Here is a 7,931-nt window from a genome sequence, read left to right as displayed (position 1 = left end):
TAATCCAAAGAGACAACATCCCCTGATCTCAATGAATTCCTCTATTCTTATCTTTCACTTTTTTTATAGGTTTTTTTACATTATGCAATTCCCCATTCCCATTTACAATTAAGTCATTTAAGTTTCTGCTCTTTACTTTCCTGCCATTTCCAATTCTGCCATTTACCGCTTTCCTTTACTTTTAAGTAATTTATATTTCTGCACATTTACAATTCTGTAATCACAATCTATTCTGCTTAGCTTGACTAATTCACCAATTGATTAAAATTGCTCAAATCTACCAATCTTTGTGGATACGATCCCACTCCACTGTGCGTTATTACTTGACGATAATTTTGGTGCACTTGCCAAAAGAACAGATTCACCATTTTTGATATGGGGAGTGAATTCGGCTCATCAGTCAGCTAATTGAAATGATGACCTCAATCTTATAAATGCATGAATACACAAAATAATAGACATAGAGAATCAAACAAATCAAAGATTACAAAAAGCGCCGATTCGGTCGGACGACCTCCCCACACTTAAAAGTTTGCACCATCCTCGGTGCACTCAAAGATGAGCAAGTGGGTACGGCGACTCTCCGAGTTGCTACCTTCAGCTGGTAGGTCAACCGGTTGCTGCGTGTTCTTGTTCCCGCTTCCAGTGTTGCTTGTGGTGCATCATTCATGAAAAACAAAAAACATAACACCATAAGATGAGAAAATACAAAAACAAGGAAGCATGAATTGTTGGAATGAGGTAAATCACTAGAACAAAGTGAGTGACCCAATGTGTGACATCTATAAAAGTAAATGTGCATTCTAAATTGTGCGCGGTTTAGAACACACACACACCAACATAGAGAGCTATGTCACAATTATTCAAAAGAGGAACATGCACTTCACTTATTCTAGTGTGCTTGGGATGCTTTAAACTTGTGGGTGAAACAACCAAACATGCAATGAAAAACATGAAAGCATTCAAGCCATTAACATATGGATGCATATAATCATGAAACACAATGCATTAAGATAAATGCATAACATCAACCATCAAGAACTTGCCTAATCGAGGAAAAGGATTGAAATTACATGGTGGCCAAATCATGCAATTCAAGAAGAGTTACAAGCTCGAAGGTAATTCTCATCACTTGGTATTCTCAAAAGGTAAGCATGAAGAACTCAAAACCAAGTAGCAAAATATAACCCCAATCAAGGAGTCCAACAAAGATTATAAACATAATGATGTTAAGATAACATCTTTTTTTTTTAATACTCAGCAGCAATTAACGATGAACAAGATTAACAATCCAACACTTACAATGAAAAATAGAAAATGAAATTAAAATTAAACTAAGTAACTAACTACCTAGGTGGTTAGAAATGGTGTTTGGAAGTGTTGGATGAAGGGTAGGAGAAGGGAAGAAGAGAGGAGAAGGAAAGAAATGGAAAGAAGAGAAGAAAGGGAGTGTAGGGAAATAAGGGGGTTGATAAACCCCATATTTAGGGTTTATCTGGTGTTGAATTTAGAGAGTTTTGTCAACCTTTCTCCCATTTATCCAATGAAATAGCATGGTTTTGTAAATTCTCCTTTAATTGGGCTTAAGAGTAAAAACATGCTTTTTAGGTCCTTAATTGTTTAATCTTTATTTACCTTTGATTCCATTAGATGCCTTGATATATTTGTTAAGTGATTTCAGATTTAGGAGGCAAAGATTGGATCAAGAGAATGAAGGAAAAGCATGTAAAAATGGAGAACTCATGAAGAAATGAAGGAATCGCAAAAGCTGTCAAGCCGACCTCTTCGCACTTAATTGATCATAACTTGAGCTACAGAGGTCCAAATGATGTGGTTCCAGTTGCGTTAGAAAGCTAACATCTGGCGCTTCAAAACGATATAAGATTTTCCATGGTTTCTACATGTATGATGACGTGTACATGCACTGTACGCGCATGCGTCGTTGCTGCCATATGATTCACTTAAAGCAATACGTGGCCAGTGATTTTAGAAGCCTTGTGAGCCCAATCCAACTCATTTCTGATGCTATTTAAGCCAAGGATTGAAGGGGACTTAACATACTTTTGATCATTAGTTTAGTTTAGGATAGTTTTAGAGAGAGAAGCTCTAACTCCTCTCTAGAATTAGAATTAGGATTAGGTTTAGTTCAATAATCTAGATCTAGGTTGCAATTCATGCTTTCTTCTTCTTCTTCTTCTCAATTCTTCTTCTCAATTCTTTGTTGTTACATTTATGATTCCTCTATTCTTTGGTTGTAATTTCCTTTATGTTGTTTCTATGCTCTATTGTGGATCTACTCTTGTTCCTTCTATTTTCTTCCAATTCAATTTGAGGTAATTCATAAAAATTATGTTCCTTTTGATTGTTGTTATTGATTTCTTGCAATAATTGTTGTTAGATTCTATTTTTGTTGTCAATTTACCATGATTCCTTTCATACCTTCCAAGTGCTTGATGAAATGCTTGGTTAGACTTTAGTATAGATTTTATTGCTCTTGGCTTTGGTAGAGTAATTAGTGACGCTTGAGTTATCTAATTCCCTCGTTGATCGATAATTAGAAGTTGCTAATTGATTTGGATACCACCAACGCTAGTTTTTCCCTTGGGAGTTGGCTAGGACTTGTGGAATCAAGTTGATTCATCCACTTGACTTTCCTCCATGGTTAGAGGTTAACTAAGTGGTAGCAATGGATAATTGTGGTCACAATTGAGAAGGACAACTAGGATAGGACTTCTAGTTCTCATTCCTTGTCAAGAGCTTTTCTAGTTGTTAGTTTATTTTTATTGTCATTTACATTTCATGTTTAATATCTCAAAAACCCCAAATATAACTCATAACCAATAACAAGAACACTTTATTGCAATTCCTAGGGAGAACGACCCGAGGTTTAAATACTTCAGTTTATAGATTTTCGGAGTTTATACTTGTGACAAACAAATTTTTGCATGAAAGGATTGATGTTGGTTTAGAAACTATATTGAAACGAGATTTCATTTGTGAAATTCTAGACCACACAAAAGTCTAATCATCAGGGGTCCACGCGTGTGTGTACGGCACGCGTGCACATGGGTGGTGGCAGAATGGACGTGACGCGTTTGGGTGGTTCACGCGTACGCATACATGGCAAACCAGAGAGAGGATGCGCACGCGTCCTTCACGCTTATGCATGGGTAACCTTGCACGAGAGTGATGAGCGGATAATTTATACGCTTTTTGGCATTGTTTTTAGTATGTTTTTAGTAGGATCTAGTTACTTTTAGGGATGTTTTTATTAGTTTTTATGTTAAATTCACATTTCTGGACTTTACTATGAGTTTGTGTGTTTTTCTGTGATTTCAGGTATTTTCTGGCTGAAATTGAGGGACTTGAGCAAAAATCAGATTCAGAGGTTGAAGAAGGACTGCTGAAGCTGTTGGATTCTGAATTCCCTGCACTCAAAGTGGATTCTCTGGAGCTACAGAACTCCAAATGGCACGCTCTCAACGGCGTTGGAAAGTAGACATCTAGGGCTTTCCAGAAATATATAATAGTCTATACTTTGCCCAAGTTTAGATGACGCAAAAGGGCGTTGAACGCCAGTTCTACGCTGTAGTCTAGAGTTAAACGCCAGAAACACGTCACAAACCAGAGTTGAACGCCAAAAACACGTTACAACTTGGCGTTCAACTCCAAAAGAAGCCTCTGCACGTTTGAACTTCAAGCTCAGCCCAAGCACACACCAAGTGGGCCCCAGAAGTGGATTTATGCATCAATTACCTACTTCTGTAAACCCTAGTAGCTAGTTTAGTATAAATAGGACTTTTTACTATTGTATTTACATCTTCGGATCATTTTTAGTCTTGGTTACTCCGGTTCCCCTCTGGGGCCGAGACCAATGAACTCCATTATCACTTATGTATTTTCAACGGTAGAGTTTCTGCACTCCATAGATTAAGGTATGGAGCTCTGCTGTTCCTCATGATTTAATGCAAAGTACTACTGTTTTATATTCAATTCAACTTATTCTACTTCTAAGATATCCATTCGCACCCAAGAACATGATGAATATGATGATTATGTGACGCTCATCATCATTCTCACAGATGAATGCGTGCCTGACAAACACTTCCGTTCTACATGCAAACAAGCTAGAATGAGTATCTCTTAGATATCTAATACAGAGGACCGAGTTCGAGATATTAGAATCTTCGTGGTATAAGTTAGAACCCATGGATGGCCATTCTTGAGATCCGGAAAGTCTAAACCTTGTCTGTGGTATTCCGAGTAGGATCTGGGAAGGGATGGCTGTGACAAACTTCAAACTCACGAGTGCTGGGCGTATTGACAGACGCAAAAGGAGGGTGAATCCTATTCCAGTATGATCGAGAACCTCAGATGATTAGCCGTGCCATGACAAAGCATTTGGACCTTTTTCACAGAGAGGATGGGACGTAGCCATTGACAACAGTGATGCCCTATATAAAGCTTGCCATGGAAAGGAGTAGGACTGGTTGGATGAAGACAGTAGGAAAGCAGAGGTTCAGAGGAATGAAAGCATCTCTATACGCTTATCTGAAATTCTCACCAATGAATTACATAAGTATTTCTATCTTCATTTTCTGTTTATTTACTATTATTATTCGAAAACTCCATAACCATTTAATATCCCCCTGACTGAGATTTACAAGATGACCATAGCTTGCTTCATACCAACAATCTCCGTGGGATTGACCCTTACTCACTTAAGGTTTTATTACTTGGACGACCCAGTGCACTTGCTGGTTAGTTTTATCGAAGTTGTGACAAATTATGAAGTAAGATTAGAGCACCAAGTTTTTGGAGCCATTACCAGGGATCCCAATTTCGTGCACCAAGTTTTTGGCGCCGTTGCCGGGGATTATTTGAGTTTTTGACAAGTTTTGGTTCGGTAACATCAGTGCCAAATTTTTGATCCGGCAACAGCACCAAGTTTTTGGCGCCGTTGCCGGGGATTGTTCGAGTTTGGACAACTGACAGTTCATCTTGTTGCTCAGATTAGGTAATTTTCCTTTTCATTTTATTTTCAAAAAAAAATTTTTGTTTTAAAAAATCTTTCAAAAAAAGTTTCCCTTTGTTTTCGAAAATTGTTTTAAAAATTTTTAAGAATGAATTCTAAAGTTTCAAAATGGTATGCTGAAGTTTGGCTGGCCATCAAGCTTTAGACTAACCTGGTATGATTCCTGGAATCTTGATTGAGGACTATGAATTCATTGTTTCCTTTTCCCTATATGTTTTCAAAAAATAAAAATATACAAAAATCCAAAAAAATTTAATAAAATCATAAAAATCAAAAATATTTTATGTTGTTTGTTTGAGTCTTGAGTCAATTTTAAGTTTAGTGTCAATTGCATTTTTTCTAAAAATTTATGCATCTTTCGAAAATTCATCCATTCATAGTGTTCTTCATGATCTTCAAGTTGTTCTTGGTAAGTCTTTTTGTTTGATCTTGATGTTTTCTTCTTTTGTGTCTTTTGTTGTTTTTCATGTGCATCTTTGCATTCATAGTGTCTAAGCATTAAAGATTTCTAAGTTTGGTGTCTTGCATATTTTTCTTTCATTAAAAATTTTCAAAAATAAGTCTTGATGTTCATCTTGATCTTCAAAGTGTTCTTGGTGTTCATCTTGACATTCATAGTGTTCTTTCATGCATCACATGTTTTGATCCAAAATTTTCATGCATTGAGTCAATTTTGTGTTTTTCTCTTTCATCATTAAAAATTCAAAAATCAAAAAAATATCTTTCCCTTTTTTTTCACTCATAAATTTTCGAAAATTTGAGTTGACTTTTTCAAAACTTTTTAAAATTTAGTTGTTTCTTATGAGTCAAATCAAATTTTCAATTTAAAAATCTTATCTTTTCAAAATCTTTTTCAAAAAAAAAATTTCAAATCTTTTTCATTTTTCTTATTTATTTTTGAAAATTTTAAAAATATTTTTCAAAAATCTTTTTCTTAATTTTATCTTATAATTTTCGAAAATATTATCAAAAATTAATGTTTTGATTCAAAAATTTCAAGTTTGTTACTTTCTTGTTAAGAAAGATTCAAACTTTAAGTTCTAGAATCATATCTTGTGATTACTTATGAGTCAAGTCATTAATTTTGATTTTAAAATTCAAATCTTTTTCAAAACTAATTTTAATCATATCTTTCTATCATATCTTTTTTTTTAAATCATATCTTTTTCAAAAATTTGATTTTAAAATATCTTTTCTAACTTCTTATCTTCTTATCTTTTCAAAATTGATTTTCAAATCTTTTTCAACTAACTAATTGACTTTTTGTTTGTTTCTTATCTTTTTCAAAACCACCTAACTACTCTTCCCTCTCTAATTTTCGAAAATACCTCTCTCTTTTTCAAAAATTCTTTTTAATTAATTAATTGTTTCAATTTTTAATTTTAACTTTAATTTTATCTTAATTTTCGAAAATCATTAACTCTTTTTCAAAATTAATTTTTGAAATTCCCTCTCCCTCATCTCCTTCTATTTATTTATTCATCTACTAACACTTCTCCTCACCCAAAAATTCGAACCCCTTCCTCTTCTCTGAGTTCGAATTCTTATCTTCTACATTCTTATTCTTCTTTTCTTCTACTAACACAAGGGAACCTCTATACTGTGGTAAAGAGGATCCCCGGTATCTTTAGTCCTCTTCTTTTTCACATGAGCAGGAGCAAGGACAAGAACATTCTTGTTGAAGCAGACCCTGAACCTGAAAGGACTCTGAAGAGAAAACTAAGAGAAGCTAAAATACAACAATCCAGAGACAACCTTATAGAAATTTTTGAAAAGGAAGAGGAGATGGCAGCCGAAAATAATAATAATGCAAGGAGGATGCTTGGTAACTTTACTGCACCTAATTCCAATTTATATGGAAGAAGCATCTCCATCCCTACCATTGGAGCAAACAATTTTGAGCTTAAGCCTCAATTAGTTTCTCTGATGCAACAAAACTGCAAGTTTCATGGACTTCCATCTGAAGATCCTTTTCAGTTTTTAACTGAATTCTTGCAAATATGTGATACTGTTAAGACTAATGGAGTAGATCCTGAAGTCTACAGGCTCATGCTTTTTCCTTTTGCTGTGAGAGATAAAACTAGAATATGGTTGGATTCTCAACCTAAAGATAGCCTGAACTCTTGGGATAAGCTGGTCATGGCTTTCTTAGCCAAGTTCTTTCCTCCTCAAAAGCTTAGTAAGCTTAGAGTGGATGTTCATACCTTCAGACAGAAAGAAGGAGAATCCCTCTATGAAGCTTGGGAGAGATACAAGCAACTGACCAAAAAGTGTCCTTCTGACATGCTTTCAGAATGGACCATCCTGGATATATTCTATGATGGTCTATCTGAATTAGCTAAGATGTCATTGGATACTTCAGCAGGTGGATCCATTCACCTAAAGAAAATGCCTGTAGAAGCTCAAGAACTTTTTGACATGGTTGCTAATAACCAGTTTATGTACACTTCTGAGAGGAATCCTGTGAGTAATGGGACGCCTCAGAATAAGGGAGTTCTTGAAATTGATACTCTGAATGCTATATTGGCTCAGAATAAAATATTGACTCAGCAAGTCAATATGATTTCTCAGAGTCTGAATAGAATGCAAGCTGCATCCAACAGTACTCAAGAGGCATCTTCTGAGGAAGAAGCTTATGATCCTGAGAACCCTACAATAGCAGAGGTGAATTACATGGGTGAACCCTATAGGAACACCTATAACCCCTCATGGAGAAATCACCCAAATTTCTCATGGAAGGATCAACAAAAGCCTCAACAAGGCTTTACTAATGGTGGAAGAAACAGGTTTAACAATAGTAAACCTTTTCCATCATCCACTCAGCAACAGACAGATAATTCTGAGCAGAATCCATCTAGCTTAGCAAATTTAGTCTCTGATCTATCTAAGGCCACTG

General features: G+C 35.4%; 1 non-coding gene across 1 annotated transcript; it reads right to left on the bottom strand.

The window, feature by feature from the left end:
• Positions 1-7,216: 7,216 nt before the first annotated feature.
• LOC112745328 (small nucleolar RNA R71) lies at positions 7,217-7,324 on the bottom strand. Its single transcript, XR_003173263.1, has one exon. It is a non-coding gene; the product is annotated as a small nucleolar RNA R71 (small nucleolar RNA).
• Between the last annotated feature and the right edge of the window lie 607 nt (positions 7,325-7,931).

Source organism: Arachis hypogaea, chromosome 14 (genome assembly GCF_003086295.3).
Source record: "Arachis hypogaea cultivar Tifrunner chromosome 14, arahy.Tifrunner.gnm2.J5K5, whole genome shotgun sequence".
NCBI classification, from domain to species: Eukaryota; Viridiplantae; Streptophyta; class Magnoliopsida; order Fabales; family Fabaceae; genus Arachis; species Arachis hypogaea.
The sequence above is the reverse complement of the archived record's forward strand: the minus strand, read 5'-3'. Positions and strand labels throughout refer to the sequence as shown.